The sequence below is a fragment of the Haliaeetus albicilla genome, chromosome 24, assembly GCF_947461875.1.
Source record: "Haliaeetus albicilla chromosome 24, bHalAlb1.1, whole genome shotgun sequence".
Taxonomy (NCBI): Eukaryota; Metazoa; Chordata; class Aves; order Accipitriformes; family Accipitridae; genus Haliaeetus; species Haliaeetus albicilla.
Genome location: NC_091506.1, coordinates 5,365,822 through 5,385,951, shown reverse-complemented (window position 1 = coordinate 5,385,951; position 20,130 = coordinate 5,365,822). Strand labels below are relative to the sequence as shown.

Below are 20,130 nucleotides of genomic sequence, written 5' to 3'. Positions count from 1 at the left end.
TCTGTCAAGAGGGAGTTACCGCTCGGTTTTATAGTCAGCTCTCCCCTCGACTCACTGATGACAGAGCAGCCTCCCTCTACGCTCAGCATCTGGGATTTTACAGCCGCTGTATATAAATGGGATTTTCATAACAAACAACTCTGTATTCGGTTTCCTTGTATATCTGAAAGCGAGAATGATCTCTTAAGGCTCTGCTGGGAAGGCGTATTAACGAAGACAAAGAGTATTTCAGGCTATTTCCCCCAGGAGCATTATCACAATGACAATATGATGACTTTGTCCTATGCAACTGCTTTAAGTCCACGTCCTCCTCCCAAAGCAGCTCTTCAGGACCCACTGTATGCGTGCTCCATGCGAGGGCCCCCACAGCCCCCTCCCCGCGGTCAGCACCCCATCATCCCCCAGCCACCTGAAGAGGACGGGATCTGCCATCGGCTCCAAGAGCTTTCTCCAGTCTCTCATTTCATAAGCCCTCCTTAGAGATGTTTGCTTTTGTCTAAATATTATAAACCACAGTACGACAAAGACTTAATAAACCCTGTTGCCTTTTCACTTTGCGCAGTGTCTGTCTCCTCTCACCCTACCTCGCGGCTCATGCAAATGTCAGTGAGAACAGTTTTTACATCTCCTCAGGTCGCCCCAGTGATATAAGCAAAGGTAAACAAACTACTGAAGTCTGGGTATTTTTACTTCAGATGGGATGTAAATCAGTGGATGAAAGCTGGGAATAAACTGGCAATATGAGGGCAGCTTATTAAAGCTTCCTCCCCCAGCTCAGTGTTCCCTCAATGTAATATAGCTGACATAACCCTACACTAAGGAAAAAAACCAAAGCAACCCAATGAGATAGAAGTATTTCCCCCAAAGTCAAAGATACTCTTCCTTCAAGATGATTGGACAATGCTTACAGAAAGAGAAAAGCATTTCCCTACCGAAGGCAGAAATCTTCACCTGTAAGAACTCGGGAGGAGACCAGACACCACCCCGAGTGCTCGGGATGGGCACAAGCTTCATGTGGGACACCCCAGTGAGGAGACCAGATACCACAAGTGCTGGGGATGGCCACAAGCTGCACATGGGACACCCCAACGCAGCAGAACTTGGGATGCAGAAGCTGCTCGGTTCCTGCCGTACCACATACACCGCTTCTCAAACAACAACCAGAGCAAGGGCTTCATCCCAGAGCTCAAATCAGAAAATGACTGGTCCTGTGTAGAGCTGAAAGCACCTGGGAAGATGGGTTTTTAAGAGCAGCAGCTCCAGCTCCCACCTAATTGTCTGACCAGTGGGTGCCCCAAACCCACAACCTCCTCACGCCATTATCTCCTGGCAGAAAGAAGTTAACGTGCTCCCACTCTTCCTCCCTGCCTCCTTGTTTAAAGCTTTCTGGCTGCTGGTGAGGAAATGAGTCTGCCTTGCTCTACCTTTCTCTCCATCACCTTGCTGTCTGTGAGGACTGGTGAGAAAATGTTTCAAATGCTTTTACACTTCTACAGCATCCATTTCCTGAGGCCCTTATGGAAAAAAAGGCTGTCTCCCATCCCCTGCTGATGATAGTTTTATCAGATAATAGCACAAAGCAGGAATGATCCTGCAAAGCTGTTACCAATACCCAAAGGTATCTGAATAGCAGCAGTGAGACAGAGATCGCGCTCATTGCGTTCGCCCACCAATGGGCAAAGCCTCAACAGCAACCAAGAGACCGGCAAAGCCTGTCTACTAAAGAGCATATCATTACTTTAACCTGCCATGAGTAGATGTTTGGCTTTTCTGATTTTCTGTGTGCGCATTGTATTTTTTTGTATTTTATTTTAAGTTAAAACTTGCTGAAATTCAATGGCTCCAGACACAGCAGTGCCAAGGAAAAGGAGCCTGTGGTCCCTGAGAGGGACTTTTCTCAGTGCTGACTTGACACATAAAATCTGTTTCTTCAATTATGTCTTCCCTCTTACCTATTTTAGACGTGATGGTGTGAAAACATAATAAAAGCTCATGGAAAAAAATTCAAGGAAGCTGAGAAAGTATTCTTCAGATCATATTTAGAGGCCTTGGCTCACAAATGCTTTAATACCAGGAGGATAGCTGCTTGCACACCCCAGCTCTGCCCCTGCGCTGTGCCAGCAAGCACAGGCTCTCATGCACCTTCCCAAAGCACCAGCATCTCCATCTCTAGCAGCGTTAAGAACTGCCCTGTTCAATAAAAACACAGTTACTGCAATACAAAGTCCAGCTACAAAACCCACTTTGCACTGTTAACACTCTGCATCCGACGAGGTGCTGGTGTTTTACAAGTTTGTCGTATGTACACCTGTGATCCATGCAAACTCAGAACTTCATCATGCCACATGACATCTCTGCTGTGCCACTCCTAGTTCAAAATATATCTTAAAGCATCTGAAGTATCAACTAAGGGATTTTAATCATGCATTCAAAAACTCTACCAAACCAGGGTGAAGCCTTGCAGATAAAATCTCTGCTCAGGACTTGCAGTTCGCCACCTTCACACAGCAAAATCTCTTCCCATTAAGTGGTTTATCAGAATAATGGATATTACTTGTTTGATAAAACAGATTACTTGAAAAATTGTCCCAAGCAATCATTATAGTCATAGCAAAGTCAGGGCTTGTTTTACTACTGCAACAAAAATTCTGTATTTGGTTCCATAAATATAAAGCAATGAAAAATACTGCTAATTGGGCCAGGATAGAAGTCTACAATAAAGCCCTCATTTTAGGTGTAAGAAAATTTTTGTACTTAGAAGGCATGAAAATCCCCTTTCTCCTGATAATGAGAAATGCCCCTTGATGCCCCATCTCCTCCAGGACATAGCCAAAGTGGAAATAATTTTCAAAACTAATATGTACACCGAGTAACATGGTTAACATCATCCAATGAATTTAGATCCACCTACATGGTATAAATATATCTAGATACACTGTCACCTTCAGCAGAATTCATTAAAATAATGTTGTATCTTCCTTGTTAAATGTAATTTTTTTAATTGAAATTTAATCTTACTGCATTATTTGGTAGATTTTTAATTGACATTTGTAGTAATTAATTGGTAAGCATTACAGCTTTGTCTGAAGAATTTAAAACTAAATTTGACATCGAGATTGGCCAGCCACTGCTGTGAGGTGCCTGCTGGGAGCATTTCATCATCCTCCCAGCCCCTCCTGCTGATCAGAGGTGGGAGATGATGGTCTCTTTCTTACAGTCATGAATTACATTACTAATGTATTCCATTACCACCACGCAAATGTCATGTTAATTCCTGATCATCATCAAGTCAGACAATGGTTTCCACGCTGGCACCCAGCCAATTAGCGGTGTGGAAAAATATTCCGCCAATTATATAACTTGAATTAGGTTAAGGACTCAAGAGAAAGCAAAATAAATGCTTTGAAAATACTTCTGAGATAAAATGTAAGTTGACACTGTCTTCATGTGCTATAGCCGATGTTATACAATCTGATAGGCAGCTGCCAACATTCATAACTGTTTATTAAATCTAGCCTCTCTTTATGGTGGCAGCTAAGATCTGTATTTTTACCAATATTAGGTTCATTGTGTTATGAAAAAAGACCAAAATACTTAGGAGCATTCACACCAGCTTATAAAACATATTATGTAGTATATTAAATTGTTAAAATTACTTCTTCTCTCCTCCCCCCTGCCACAGAGAAAAGTTCCACAACAGTAAAGTTTCAGAAAAACAAAGTCTTTCTGGAGCCACTGATGCTTCAAGGAGTAAGGGAGATCCTGCGAGGACCAAACTGCCATCTCCAGGCTGCTGCCACTTCTCCCACCATGCAGCTCTGCCAGGGGACACCAGGCTCGGCTCCTGGAGCTCTGTCCCACTCCCCCCATCCCACCGACATGCGTCTGGGTTAGCACAACCTGGGGAAACCCACTCCTGCTCCGCAGCTGCGGACGAACCCTTCGGCTTTTGCTCCCTCGCCATCACAAGAAGCATCACAGGCAGATAAAGCCCTCTGTCGAACCAGGAGCCTGTCCACCAGAGGAGAGGACTGCAGCAGGAGTGGGGCATCCCTCCAAGAAAAGGACGCCACGAAGCCTGGTGGAAATACCTCCGGCTGTGCAGGGACACAGCAGGTTTCTAACATTGCGTTAGCTTGGCATACGCAGCGCCGAGCCCCGCCGGCAGCATGCTGCGCTGGCAACTCGCTGCACGACCAGGTTTTTAGTACCACCCCATTATTTTGATTTGTTCTGTTCTTAACTCAATTTATCGTACAAGCATGGTTATCTCCAATTTAAAAACGTACACAGCACCAGTTCCTCGACTTTAAAAATTTATAACGATGAGCAATTTGTTAAAACCTTTTACCGTATCTTTCTGTCTCATTTTCCTAGGTGCTGCAATGAGGCAATTCACTGTTCTGGCTGCTTACCCTAGATGACCTTTGCCTGCCATAAAATGGTATACAACTAAACGCTCTGCTTTAAATAAAACCCTTGCCTCTTCGAAAGGCCCTACGTATTCAGTCAACACAATCAGCAGAAACCACATTTGGTTACTCAATAAGCTGGAAACTTCTAAAATGCGTACGGCAGTGAATGAATTCCTGACATCACCAGGGACACTCGAGTGGGGAACAAGAGAGACCGCCGAGAAGTGGCTCTTGCTGCAGCCGAAGAAAGGATCACTCCTTTAAGCTGAACTCTCAAGGCAAACGAGAACAAAAACTGAATTAGCTCAACACGTACCCTCTGCAGTCAGCACATTGCTAGGCAACTTACCATCTCTTGATAGAATTATGGTGGAGGGCTGGTCATACATCAGGGTTAAGATGAACACAAGCACCAGTTTTGGCCAACTGCTCCTTTCCAGTGGGACTGCTCAATGCATGGTCATTTTCTATTATTATTTTGCAATATTTTCTAAGCACCTAGAGAGTCTAATGCATTCAGAAGGTATTTTAAAGCTATTATGTGACATGAAAATTTTAAGATAACTGGAAGTAAGTGAATTTTAGGAGGAACAGCACGAGTCTTTTTCTTTGTTCAAGCCAGCATCTCGAGAGAGTTAACAATCCTTCTCGTTGCTTTTATTTTTTAATACCGAAGCTATCCAGAGGGCACGCTACTCACTTTGTCCTTACTCCAGATGCCGGTTGGCCCCAGCTCCATACCTCCGTTACTCAACATGGTATTTCAAGAGGATGCTTCAAAACACCCCAGTCCTTCCATTTGCCACCGCCGAGACCAGACACAAAGTCTCGCTACAGGCAGTGCCACGGGGCTATCGCAATACCTGGCAATGCCACATTTAACCTATGCCAGCCTCAGAAGGGCCTCAATCTTTAATAGTGACTTGGATAGCAAGATTCGGACCCCAGGCATTATTTACATTTATTAAAGATGTATTAAGCAAATGCGCAGACTGCTTTAAATAGAGGCATGTACCTTGCATATAACCCCAAGTTTTCCACGCATACTTCATTGGCACAAAGAAATAATTAATTAGCTAACCACCATGATTAAAAATCAATTGATTCATATGTGGCAGAGTGGTGAGAATTTTTGCATCACTGGAGAAGTCTGGAATTGGTCCCTGTTTGGGGATCTCAGTCGTATCAGTGAGCTTGGTAATTCAGACATGAAGGAAATGGTAAGAATCTCTCTCCCGCATGCACACTTTGAGCTGCCATATGGGTTTATTCAACTGTTTACTACACCAGTCGGTAAAAACTGAACAGCTATTATAATCTTTGCTAAATGACATGGTAATTATGCTACCTCTGGAAAAAAAAAGAAAAAATGGAAACTTTAAAAAGAAAAAAAAAAAAATCACAATTCACTGATGTGTGAATTTCTCGGGTTTTGTAATCTTTGAATTGAAACGCACTTTCTAACACACAGAGGGATATTAAATATATAACAGAAACCTGAATTTATTTTAAAAAACAATTTGTGCTCCCATTTGCTACACAATTTAATTATGCAGACTTCCTACTTTTGAAAGATTTCTTACATAGACCTTCCAGTTTTCCTGTAAAATCACATGATTCCTGTTTTCCCAACCTCAGTCTTCTGATTAATGAAGAAATATTGCCCCTCCTCTCACCCCAGTTAGTAAGAGAGGCAATGAGGAGCAGGCACATAAGAGGAGAAGGCACGGGAAGGCTCCCCATGCCAGGCTGCTGGGCGACAGGGACAGCTGGGAAAGTCACAACCGCCACTCGTTTGGCACAGAAGGGACCAACAGGCTTCTTGGCTGGCTAACACCATGGGGAGATGGCAACTGCCAACTGACAGAGATGAGGTCGCCCCACAGCACCCTCTCAAGTTTGACCAAGCTCACCCTGGCCAAAATTGGCTATTAAAGGCTTTGTCCCTGTGTTCCTCCAGGCTGGGCATGGCAGCACCAATGCCATGCTGAATGGGGCAAGCGCATGCGACGAGATAGCTCTCCTGTGTACCAGTGACACCATTTTGTCACTGGGATGCAAGTGCAGCAAACGGTGGAGCTAATTATTTGTTGGCAATGGTTCCTTTGAGAGTCCATCATGTGACAGATGATGGAGAGCAGACCTCTCCGTATTCATATTTAATCATGACACGAATTGCCCACATAAGCATGTTTAGACCTTGCCTATCTGCAAGGCTTCAGTTTCGGGCAGTAGCTTCGCCTGCATCACTGAACTCCAGTTTCACCGTCAAAGACCTCATAGCTCATAGGATTTGAGGGGATGGAGAGAAGAAAGGAAGGAAGGGAATATTTCTTCTGTATTGATAATATTTGGTATCACTGCTACTTCATTACAATGAAGGTTTTTTCGTTGTTTTGGGTTTTTTTGAAGTGGTGACTTGCTTTTAAGCACAGACAATACATAAAAGAAAAACCCCACCATATTAAAAAGGGGAGAAAAGGGTGAGAGAAAGAGAGATTGTAAGAAAGAATAAGTGAGGGTTACTGCAAACTCAGGTTTGACGACTCACCAGTTTTACTTGCAGGCATCACACATATCCACTCATGACTCAGGGCAAATATGGGAAAGGATCGAAACCCTTATCATGGCAAATGTGTCTGGAAGACGGAGTCACTCAGAAAAAATGTTCTCAGGAGACTGAAAGACAAAAACATGTTTTAAAACTTCACTCAGTTAGAATCGTATCAAAGCCTACTGTTTTCCTTTGAAAATAAAAGGTGGTTATAAATGCTGGAGGTGGGGGGAGCGTTACAGGAGTATTTCTATGTATCAAACATTACCACACAGCAGACTTTATTTGGCTTTAAATAAAACTGAAACTTACAATATTAAGAAAGGTTTTTAAAGACACACTTATTTCACATTTGCAACATGCTCCTCCGACAGGCAAGCTTATGTTCCTTCTAAATACCAAAATGTGTCACCATCCGAATCCATATTCTGCTCAAAAACACTGCACTGTGCACAAAATCCAGATACTTTAACCTACTTTGCATTATCAAAATATAGCAGCCTCTGAATTTCTGAAATATTTACTCTCTGCCTTCACTCACTGCATCCTGATCAAACCTTAACAAAATGTGGAATCTCTTGTTAGCAATAATCTCTCCTCTGAGATAAGGAAAAACACATATAAAAACTATTTGATGTTCAGGGTGAAAAGGCAAAATTTGCAAACATCAGTTAAGAAATACCAATTAGTACGGTTTTTTTCCCCAGCTATTAGTAACACAGATTGAGTTTAAGCTTAGCTCAGAGGAAGCTGCTCGCTGTACAAATGAAACATCCATTTTACTAATAAGGGTATTCTAAAATAAGATGTCTAATTTCTTCACTGACAAACTATCCACACTGAGTAAAAGCTCATATTCAGAAATACGACCAGAGGTGTTCCCGGGGCTGTTCTGCATCGCACCCATGAAACCACACGGGATTTAAACAGCAGCTCCGGTGCCTGCCCAAATTGGGGAAGGGCACCCGCTGCCCTAACAGATGCACCAACACCAGGGAGGACCTGCAGCAATAAAGCCCAGAAGAGAAAACAAACTTTGCAGCAGATGAAAATATCCTGAGGGACTGGGGTAGGAAAAAGATACAAAAGCAAAAATCACGTGTAGTGCTTCTGACCTCTTCATTCCCCAATCCTCTCCCTCCACAGCATCCCCAAGGCAGTGGCTGTTCCCAACCTTTCCACATCTACCAGTGCTTTGGCAGTGGCAAGAACGGCCATCTCCAAATTAACCTCGTGGAGTTAATTATTTTGGCAGCCCACAGCAGCCTTCCTGAGGAACATCTGGAAGCTTCTGTCTTAGCAACAACTGCATGAAATTTTGTAAGACAAAAACCAGGTACTTCTCTGGCCCTGGGGCTTTCTCCCATTCTTTGCTGAATGCAATGCAATGGCTCAAAGAAGATCACAAGAGTTCAGAAATCTAAATATAGGGATTATGCGACCCTATTATAAAACTGTGCAACACAATAAAAATAGATCCAAAAGGGGGTTTTAAACAGTATTTATGCTAAACATGACTTCTTTCTCACAGACTCTGAAATACCTGCAAACCAAAAGTGACCTGCATCCCGCATCAGTTGTATTTTATTCATGAGGAGCAGAGCACTTGAGAGAAGCAACTGAGCAGTGTCAGAAACACACATCCGAGGCTCGCTTTATTGCTGTGCGTGATGACAGATATGCAGATGGGTATGTAGCTGAGCAGAAAGCTGCATCTACACACGTTGGGGCAAGATTTCTCCAGCTGACCTGCTGCACCACAGTATTCAACTTAGTAATCTTTATCCATGACATGTCTGTAGAGCAGGAAAGTATCATTAGCCCCATTTAGAAGATGAGGGATTGAGCTCATTTTGGCTAATGCTTGCTCAAAAGATTTCATGTTCCTTTGAGACTTTTGAGGCAAAATGACTTGTCTAAATAATATATTTGGTCTGCAGCAGATGAGGGCTACAGTGTACAGAAGCACTGTCCTCACCTCCAGATAGCTTTTCTCCTTCATATCCCTCCTCAAGTAGGTTTGAAAGCTGGGAGAGCTTGTACACAAGGAACAAGAAACAGTGTTGGGAGTAGGTAAAGACATCCCATCCTAGCCTGGCCTGAACTCTGACAGTGTGTGTACCTGGAAAAATGGATGTTTCTTATGCCATCAAAAACTGACCTCACCAAAATACTCCACAGAACATTTCTTCAGCCAAGTTTCCCAAGGGAACAAGGCTTACGTGATCACCATGTACTTTCTCTGCCCAGCCCCACCTGCATCTTTTGAATCCCTTGGGATTAACAGGAGCAGAGAGCTCCTAAAGACGTGAATTCTCACGGCATTAAGTCTGGGGCTTGCACCACTGGAGGCCTCCAAAACCATTCGATCAGCTGTCTCCAACAGCCAGCTGGCTCGCCGGCACTCCGCCAGCTCCAGGCCAAGCCGTGCCAGGAGGGAGTCCAGCGTGGCCCGGGGGCACAGAGGCAGCTCAGGCACTTCTATGCACCTCAGTGCTGGAGAACCTGGGGAAACCACACGTACTGCTGAGGGGAAGGGTGGAGGAGGGAGAGGAACAGATAATAGATCGGTTCTGATAAACTGAAGCCTTTAATGATCTACCCACGCACTCAAGTTCGATCTGGCATTGACAAATTGAAGCTTTTAATGACGCGCCCACACATTTGAGTTGGACACTCCTCTTCTACAACTTCCACAAAAATAGCCTGCTGGGTTAAAGACAGAGAAGCTCTAAAAACACTGCAACACGAGTAAAACTCTTGCCCACTCTTTGGAAAAAACTTCTCCCCCAACAGATTCTTTGATGCGACCTCCAATACAGACCTCCAACACGGACCTTCTCCTGCACTGCCTTGCTCCCATACAGATTCTCCGATGGCTACAGCTAAATAAGGGGCAATGAGATGCAGCAGCCTCAGCATAACTGAAGTACAAAGCCAATCAAACCTTGAAACAGGAATGTGGGTTTCATTAATTCCAGCAATCACAACGTTTTTATTATCACTGTATTAATCAGAATAGGAAACCTATTAATCTGCCCCAAACAAAAATTAATCTTCGTAATATTGAACAGATTTGAAAGACAAGTTTTAATATTTCACTATTTAAATTTCAAAGGCAGAGGCGCACAGCTCAGATGATCTGGCACACCACTATGAACTTCATCTCATCATTGCGAGGTCAGCCCTACCACCCTCACCTTTCCCTGATGCTTCCAGCCCTCTTTGCACACCTCCGCCCCAGGGTCTGGCTGCTCCCAGGGTTTTTGAAGCAACTGAGAGTATCGTTTCATACATCAAACTGCAAAACTGGCTGCAGCACTTGATGCAATTAAAGAGTCGTCAAGAGTTTATGGTGTAACCTAAGGAACAGCACAGTGCATCACGTCCAGCAGCGTTTGGGTAGCACAGGCTGGAAGTGCCACCCCACACGAAGGGCTGCCTGGATATGAGTGAGCTTTCTGCAACGGGCAGGACAAACCTGACGGGTAGCAGATACATGACCATGTGTTCAGGGGAATGAGAAGAGGTGCAGCAGGAGAAAAAGGCACGCGGCTGCAAAACAAGAAAGTATCTGAAAATCCCACGCTCCACCGGAGCAAGTCAGGGATTTCTACGTGGATCTGGCACGGGATACCTGCACCGGACCCTCGTCAGTGCAGCAAACCCTCTCCAAGCCATCACTGTGAGCTGCAAAACACCCCGCTGCTACCAGACGTGCCATCATGACAGAGCCCAGTTTCAAGGAGAAAACGGGTGGCAGAAGAAAAGTCCTTACAAAATGATGGCAAGGAGTGGGACAAAACAGAAAGCGCTGAGGAAATGACAACAAATGTGACCGAAAAAGAGGAAAACGACCCAAAGCATCTCCAGACACCCATGCCCTGCCTGGGCTGGGTGACATGATGAGCACACGGCTGCAGTTCTGCTGCTGCTTTTCCGTCACTGTCCTGCAGTGGCAACTGCTGACGGACACGTTATTTTGTTACTTGGCCAGATTTTCACTGAAGCAGCATTCACCAACACGTATTTATATATACACATACATAGATACACATACACCTTGGGACTATATTTGGTACAACACATTTCAAAGGCTGATCAAAGGCAGAGCTTCAGTCATCTTATGCACCACTCGCATTAGGCTGTTTACTGACTGCAATGAAACTACAGAATATTGTTTTAACTAATGATTTCTCAAAGCCATGTTGCACAAAAGAAAACAGGTTCAACTTGTACATCAGTGCCTAAGAGACCGCTCCAAAACAGACAACTGTATGAAAAGTTGTGCCCATGTATACATATATACAAAACTGTTTTTAAGTGACTGTTTTAAATTAGAATAAATCTGTGTTCCACCAATTAAGCTTTAAATGCATGGCTGATACCGTTCACTATTTTAAACAAGCGGCATAATAAATGCAAAAATTCAAATATTTTAGAGAAAATACTTGGAGAGTTGAGACATTAATTTTGCCATATACAATCTGTTTCACAGGGATTTAAAAAGCGTTATTGCCACCCTGGGTACATTGGAATAAAGATGAAACACCATCCCTTCCTATTTACATATTAAAAAAATACGTGCCTTCTTGATACAGACTACCCAGCTTGCCGATACATGACTGTTAAAAACAGTACAGCCTGTCTAGAAAATGCAAAGCCCCAAACTAGATACGTCCTTGCAAGAATTACTGCACTCTAACAGTTTGTAAGTGGAAATAAAAGGTACTGTTGTCTTGTTTATCCTCCCCTCCAGCGAGTATCCTGGGGGAGCAGGGCCAGAGCAGCTGCAGTTCCCTGGGGCCCTGCCTAACGATGGAGCTGTTTACCAACCACCACCACCCGCAGCAAAATAAGAGGAGTAAGATCAGCCTGGAAAACCTTGGGATCTCAGGGATGTCTACATCCAGGTGAAAAAGAAAAAAAAAAAAGAAAGAAAAAACAATCAAACAAAAAACCCCTACCATTCCTATTTTTATTTCTACCTCATATACCTGTATTTGATTGTAGCTTGAGATGCTCAGCAATTTCCTAAAATATTGCAATACAGATATTATTTTTCCAAAATAAATAACCTTTTTCTTTTTTTCTTTTCTTTCTTTTTTTTTTCTTTAAATAAATTGCCATTAGAAACACATGCTCAAAGCATCATTAAAAAGACCATGGAGGCTGCTTGCAAGGGGAACTTCACTGCACCGAGTAGTAACATTTGTTCTTCCCTTTCAGCTGGGATCCACCTCAACTTTTTGATGTTGGTTGGAGCTTTTATTTGCAAATAGAGCAGAGCTGCTTGGGATGGAGGGCTCCTCCGGAGCATGCCATGTGGCCTGCACAGATGTTCCTTTTATTCCTGCGTCCCACAAGGCTCTGTGGCTCACTGGTGTTAAACAGATTACGCAAGTAGAACACTTGATTTTGCATGTCCCCCTTTTTTCCAACAGTTGTCTAATTTACTCAACTCGTTTTGCCCCCCTCCCCCCACAATCACTACAGAAAAGACAGAAAAATGAGGCAAAAGCAAGGAAGTTTCTCCTCCAAGACCAGAATCTGCAGAAATGCTCAGCGTCTGCAAACAAAGCAGAAATGCAGAAGAACAAAACTCTTATTTGGACAGTAAAGTAACTAGCTTATTAGGTGCCAGGTTCTTCTACAAAAACTTCATCATATCCCAGTAACACCAGTCGCTACAAGTATCATAATCTCTCACCCTTATTTAGATGTCTAAATGAGAATTGAACTTTTTCCAAAAAAAAAAAAAAAAAAAAATCTAACACCAATTATGGGTGCTAAGCATTTGAAAATCCTTGAAAATCTGGCCTTCAACTCGGTCACAATGAAGGGGCTTAATTTCCCGGCTGTCAGGCATCCCAATCAACAACTGAAGTCAATGGGATCTACACACTACCTTATTAAAAAAAAAAAAAAAAAAAAAAAAAATAGAGCCTAAGAGGCTCATTAAGCAACTTCAGCTACAGGGAGACAACCTCGCTGCAGAAGACAGCAGCTATATACAGCTTTGTGCATCAGCCACTTTGCTCTCATGCTTAATTTGATTAATCATTTTGGTATTATCCCCAATTAGAAAAGTGTCTAACAGGAAAAATAATCAAAAAAAACTGGTTAAGGCTAAGACGCAGCAGAAAACAGCAGCTACTGAACATGCAACTACTTGGAACTTCTGGCATTTGCCAAGGATACAAAATTAAAGCTAAAAATTGTGGGCAAATACAAAGGCATTGGTGTTTCATCCAGACTGCGGATTTTGAATTTTTTTTTTAATAAACTGAAACCGAATTCCAGATGTTGGAAGTTGGGAAGTAAAAACTGCTTTAGCTGTAAAAACACAGAAAGGTGAGACAAAAAATTCTGCTGAAATATAATGATTCTTCGGGATGAAAGCAAAGCCCGTGCACCCCCTCCCCAAGAACAGGCTGGGACAGGATTTTTTCCCCTCTCTGTGCCAAACCAGGTAGCGGCACAGAAGGTTGCCTGGAGTTTCCTTTTAATAAGGGACATACTGGCGCAGAAATCCCTGGGAACTCCCTCAGCAGGCAGGGGAACCCACGTCCTCTGCATTTCTGATGCTGTGGCCGTTGTGACCGGAGCCCACCTGGACCCTCTGGCACCCACCCCGTGCCTCCTTGCACCAGGGCAGGGGGTACTCGTGGATGCAACGGACACAAACCAGTACATCCCAAAAAGAGGCACAAACCCACCGTTTTCTTTCAGCAAACGCAGAGTCCAAATCAGCCCTGGCACAGCAGAGCCACATGTGAGGCTCCAGGATGTACTTCAGCATCCAAATACAACCCAAAGTTGGACCCGCACGACTGGTTCTTGTTTTAATATATGGGTTCAATCACCACCAACACCCAGGGCTTTTGAAAGCAGAATTCAGGGCAGTATTTTGAGATCACTGGTTTCACCCCTCTTTATTTCCATCACAGCATCCACCATGCTCTGCAGATGAACATATAAATTCACAGAGTATCCTGCAGCATCCCACCAACTCCACCCCAGGAAGACACTCAGTTTCACCCTAAAATTCAAGGACAGTGGCAAATGTTTGGATTTTGATAAGAAGGGGAATATTCATCAGCATACTTCACTAGTGATGCAGTCAAAACTTGCAAACTTAGTCACAGAAATATGACTGGACTTGTCTGCTACCACAAAACAAAGTACCGTCTAGTGGTTAAAATCGGAGGACATGATTCAGGAATGCAAGCCTTTTCAAAGAAGAACTAAAACACATGATTAAGTGCTGTTGAAGTCAATAGGCTGATTCAGAGACCAACTTTTGGAGCAATGGATAATACTCCCCACATTGCCATATGGCTCTCAGTCAAACTTCCTAGAAGCATTTGCTAATACCGGGTTCCACCACAGCTTTTGGGAGGCCTGCTTTTCTTTTGCCTTTTTTTTTTTAAACTTTCTTTTTTTAAACCTGCGTCTGGGATGATTTTCACCCACTCTGAAGATCTCTGGGCTCTCACTGACTGAGCGAGAATACCCAACCGTGATTACTGCAGGGTGGTGCAGACTCATGCAATAATTAATAGGCTCAAATGAAAGGTTACCTACAATTAATAAATAAATGCAAAATATATTATATAATGTCTAAATATACACTAAATAAAATAATAAATGCAGATACATAAATAATAAGTAAAAGCAAATTTATTATAATCCAAACGCACTTTTTCTGGTGTTTAGTAAAAGGTACACAAGCCTGTTAGAGCAACAAAATCCAGCATGCGCATCTTGGCCAGCCGAGGGATCTCTGCAAAAAATCCCAACGCCATCTCAAAACTCCTGAACCCACTGCCTTTACGACTTGCAAATATTCCCTTCTCCTGCCAGCTCCCCATTCACTGCTACAGTAAAATCGTCCATGGCAGGTTTGCTATTTCTTATCCTTTTAATCTGTGCTGTGCACAGATAGCAAGCCCTTGTCATAGCGTCCTGCAAAGCGGTGACAACAGCACAGCCACCGAGGCCGACCCCCCAGGCAGGCAGCGCTGCTGTCCCACGCTGAGCAAACCGCATCCTCGAGGTTTTCCTTATCTCCCAGGAACGCCATCCAACAGCACCTCCTGCTCCCCAGCCACCCTCAATCCTGCCAATGCAAACAAGCAGCAAACCAAACCTTTTAGCAAGATAAATGGCTACCTAGCAGCACGCAAGCTAACATTTGTAGCAACTTGGTTACAATTTTTATTTGTATTTATACAATGGGGAAGGGAAGGGGGAGACCACTGGCAGAGCCACCCATTGACTTTTCATGCCCTCCCCAAGCCACCCAACTGACACAATCTGCTAATTTTGCACATTTCCTAATCTTTGCAAAGGTTGAAAAGTTATTCTTTACGTTTAGTCACGGAAAAGAAGAAATAAAACAAAAGCCCAGTGCATTCTTGTTGGCTTTTTGAAACACTTCCTAGTACAGATGAGGTGTAACATCATTTTTAAGCAGTTTGAAAACACCCCGTTACTTCCGACAATTAAATAAATGTAATCGCCGCCTAAGTCAGCCCTCCCAGCCATCTTGTCTTTAAGGCAATGGGGAAAGAAGAGGTGCTACAACGTACAGTACTTTTTCTGGCTATTAAAGTGTTTCTCCTTATTCAGTATCTAAATTAAATCAAATGGAGTATACTAAGTAAGCCCATAAGACACAGCGCGTGATGCAAGAGTCTTAAAATCCTTATCTACTGAGCACTCCAGCTTAAAGGCTGATGTTTTATGTTCCCCTGCAGCGCATGGGGATCCTGCTGGCTTGGCCAGACTAGGAAAATAAGCTTCGAATGACCAAACGCAACTGCAACTTGAAAAGTAGGAACCAAACCAGACACAACAAACCACAGAGCAGCCGCCCCGGCCCGGCCCGAGCTCGCCCAGCACTGCCATTCCCTCACCGGCACGCTCCCTGCGCGGCGGCGGCTTTTGCAGGGCTGCTGATAAGATGCTCGCGAGTCCAAGCCTACGAGTTGGGTCGTTAATCACAAGATTTTTAGCCCGAGATGCACAGGGTGCGGAAGGCAGAAAGCCGGCGTGTGCTGACGGAGCGACGGATGCAAGGAGTTGTGCAAATTTGCTGAATTCCAAAGTTATGAATTCCTCGGGTTTAAGCGATTCTTCAAATGCCGCTGAGCCAAAATCCACAGTCCTGTCTGGATGCTCTCCCCGCAGGTTGCAGTGGTGGGGTGAGAGGACGGTACGGCGCGTGGGAGCCCACCCCACTGCGCACCCACGGGTGCTGTGCGGAGGAGCGAGAACGGTGTTTGGGGTCATTTTCTCCCCGTGCTTGCCCCGGGCAGCCCTGCAGACAGCTCACAGGACGGTCATTCCCTGCACCGACCACGTGTGATGCTGGGCAAGAAATGGGTGCTCCTCCATGCTCATGCACCCATATTTGCATCCCAGGGCAAGCACCACGCAGAGTGCAAGCAAGAGGCGTAGAGTACCAAGTACTGCAGAGCCCATAAATACCAGCTTCCTGTAACATGCAAATAATACCTGAGTTCAAGACAAAGTCCAGCATCTATCCTCCAAGTTTGGATATGCTTCTCTCCTGAATATACGTAATTAAAGCATAATTACATGTAAAACATCATTTTACATATCCTATTAAAGGGATATTTACCGCAAAGAAGAGTTAAGCAGCGCAAATATTAAAATGTGAGTAAAACTATTGCTGATAACAATGACATAAATTAATATTGGTACTTAATTAAGTCCGTCTGTATTCTCAGACTTTTATTGGAATACTGAGGCTTTTTCACAAAATTCGTGTTACTAAATAATATAATTTACTTAAGTACTTAGCTCTACCAGATCCATCAATTTAGTTTTTATTGTTCAACTCATCTGCCCTACATTTAGTATACCTGCCCATAGAAACAAACCACACGTTGTACCTTACTTCCTCCAACAAAAAGCTCTGTAATTATCACCACATCTACTAAGCATATTTGGAGGTCAAATTTCAGATCTCTTCCTTTTTCTTCCCCCCCCACTCCCTCCCTTGTTACCTTTCAACTGCTAAGTGCCAGAAAACAGTTTCAAAAATTAAAAAAATACCTCTCTGGGCAGGGAAATGTAAAAATCACATTTCCTCTGGACCAGACTTCACAGCTTGAAAAGAAAAAAAAAAAAGGAGAAAAAGAGAGAGAGAGTCACTTAATGCTGCAGAGCAGCCACGGGGCTGGAGCTGTGACAACAGCACTGGGACATCCTCAAAACCACCCAGTATTCAAATAATGTAAAGCAAAGCACAGCCGCCAGTGCAGCCGAACCACAGGTCATTGCAACCCTGCAGACCTAATGCTACTATTTGTGATGAAAAAATAAGGTGAATTTAAAATCATAGTTGCTGTTTTTTAATTTTCTAAAATCAACAGGAACTGGGTGCATCGCTCTGCAAGAGCATTTGGAAAAAGCCGAGTTAACATCGCTGAGGGCATAGAGGGAAAGCCTGGCCTTAGCCAGCACCCTTTGGCACAAAGGGATTGCCTGACATCAGCAGAAAAAGGATCAAACCACATTCTAAGAAGCTCCTCAGAGATGTACCAACAAGTAATATTAAAATAATGGTGACTGCTTCACAGTAATAAGGTTTAAGGAGGATGGGGGGGAAATCTTAAAAAAAAAAAAAGAAAAAAAAGACACCAGCCCACAGTAGTAACTACAAAGAAATCATTTCAGAGCCCAAAACAATACAATTTTTTTTTTAATTAAAACAATTTCATAAAACAACACTACTACAAGCCCACCCAAAGCAGTGAGAAGCCATTTTTACCATTTTAATCAAACACAAAGATTATAATGCTAACTTAAAGGATCAAGACAAAATAAGATATGTGGGCCGGCAATCTGAATGCCAAGTTTTACCCATGTGAATTCAGTTATAAATGCTTGGAAAATGTGATTCCTTAACTTAGAAATAGCAGCTGTAGCATTCAAAGGTACTCCAGTAATTACTGGAATGCTTGCTGAAAAACTAGACAGAAGCTAACATCTTACTTACATTAAATACACATTCACCGCAAATTAAAAGAGCCACAGAAAAAAAAAAAAAAAAGAAAAAAAAAAACAAAACCAGAAAACAATCAGGCGAGCAGATGTTCAAAAAAAGAAGGAAAAAAAAATGACAAGAGAGGGCCAGATGCTCATTTCTGGTACTCGGCACAGTGCGACAAAGGTGCCCCGCACCACCAGCCTCCCCAAGTCACCGATGCTCAACAGCCAAAGGGAGTCAGATTGTCACCTATACATCTGTAAGTGGCAATTTCATCCCAGATACTGCAATAACACGCCGCCTTAAAATCGCAGAAATGCTGCCTAGTCATCTGAGACAACAGTAAAACAAGCAGCAACGCCAAGTGTAGTTGTCTACTACTGCCTGAGGGACTCGAGGGTTTAGCAACCGGGCTGGCATAAGGATTATATTATCGAGGAGTGCCCTACACTGCTTTATTAAGTGCCAGTGAAATGTCTATTGCACTCAGTGCCTGGGAACTACTGTAAGAAATGCCAACCACCAACAACCAAACTACAAATTAAGCTACTTGACCAATCCAGGCTTATTATCAGCTGCTGTTCCCTGAAAATAAACTGTTTTGGAAATAAGGGACCGGTTACGTTAGCAGAGACAGGTAAGAGAACCTCTTTGCAGTGAGCATAAAGCCCCAGGACACACTGGTAGGAGCAAGAAAGTCCGCACCCAGGCTTTGGAAGGAGGTACCCGAAGAGAAGTTATCTGCAAAATGTGCATCACACTCTCCTGGCTCTCTTCACACCTCCCCCTTCACATCCCCACTCCCATGCACCTTCGCGTCTATTCCCACACTTCTCTCGCTACCCACATCCTGAACATATTTATGTTGTAAATATCCATTTGGAAGCATTCGGTATGCTTGTGGCACAGAGAAGGATGCTGCTTTGAGCTTCAGAAGGCAGCCGTCTTGCCATGACCCCTCTCTCCCTTTCCCAACTGCACGGGAGGGGAAAAAAATTACTTGGCCCTCACCCTTATCTTTTATCCACTCAGGAACCAGATTATTGCCTAATAAAACTTCACTGCAAAGCTATTAAAAATTAAAGGGATATTTCCCTTCCTACATAATGATTTGTCACAAGCCAGACCTAAATCAGGATTGATGAGGTTTGTAGTACCTTCCTTTTTCTTTCCTTTTTTTTTTTTTTTTTTTAATTTGGCAGAATTTTCAGATTTTTTTGCAGCCCTCTCACTCCTGACTGACAAAATTTCTCCTTCAGTCCTCCAGACCTTACTCCTTCATCAAGATGAAGTAAGAGGTGAAAGGCAGCTGAGCCAGCAGAAATGTTCCCACTGTCCTTCAGGAAACACGCAGAAGAGTCCAAGTAGTTGGTATGATTCAGAACTAGTGGTAGAAAAAGGACAAACCAGATTACAGCAACACAGAGGACTCCATCCAAAACCTGCATCCAAAGAGACTCCTGCTAACATATGGTGGAAATGTGACTTTCTGCAAATATCCTCCGCAGAAGCCAATTCCTCTCCTCCACCCAAACCACGTCCAATAGCTCTAGTAGAACGAGCTGTTACTTACACGTATTAGTCAGGATAGGCATCAGCCATGATACAAATTTTAATCTGTCTAGCTAATGAGGAATCTGCCATCTAGTTAACGTGCTCAGGCCCTCCACAGAAATTAAAATCCACTTATTTAGGCTCCTCGCTAACCAATGCGCTGCCCATCCTGAGTGCAGTGGCTGCTTTTCTGAGTCATCGCGTCCCGCACTCCCTCCACGGGGCCAGCACCGCTCTGCTCCACCGATACAAAGAGAAGCACCCAAAGCAGAATTGCACTGGAAAAACAGAACTTGGAAAGAATGCGTTAGCAACTTCAATCCAAATATAAAATGCATTTAAAGGTCATAATTTGCATAACTACATCTCATGTTTTTTGTTGTGTGTTTTTTTTCTTTTTTTTCTTTTTTAAATTGCTCTATCCTGGAAGGTGCCGAGCGCTTCTGAGAATTGCTGGGCGCCTCTGCTTCTCGTTTAAACTTTTAACAACTCTTAGGGCTGTTCAATACTTGGCAGGAGCAGCTCTGCAAGGTATCCTAGGACCATGCTAGTAGGTACGTAGCATTTCTCAAAAAATAACCTTT

At 43.5% G+C, this 20,130-nt stretch overlaps 1 protein-coding gene across 6 annotated transcripts in view; it reads right to left on the bottom strand.

Moving 5' to 3' along the window:
- Nucleotides 1-20,130, bottom strand: part of FOXP1 (forkhead box P1) — a 391,683-nt gene that overhangs the window by 337,837 nt on the left and 33,716 nt on the right. For all 6 annotated transcript variants that reach the window (XM_069811850.1, XM_069811852.1, XM_069811849.1 and 3 more), the window contains exon 2: nucleotides 6,967-7,094. The gene's annotated coding sequence lies outside the window, so the exon portion shown is untranslated. The remainder of the gene's footprint in view (nucleotides 1-6,966; nucleotides 7,095-20,130) is intronic.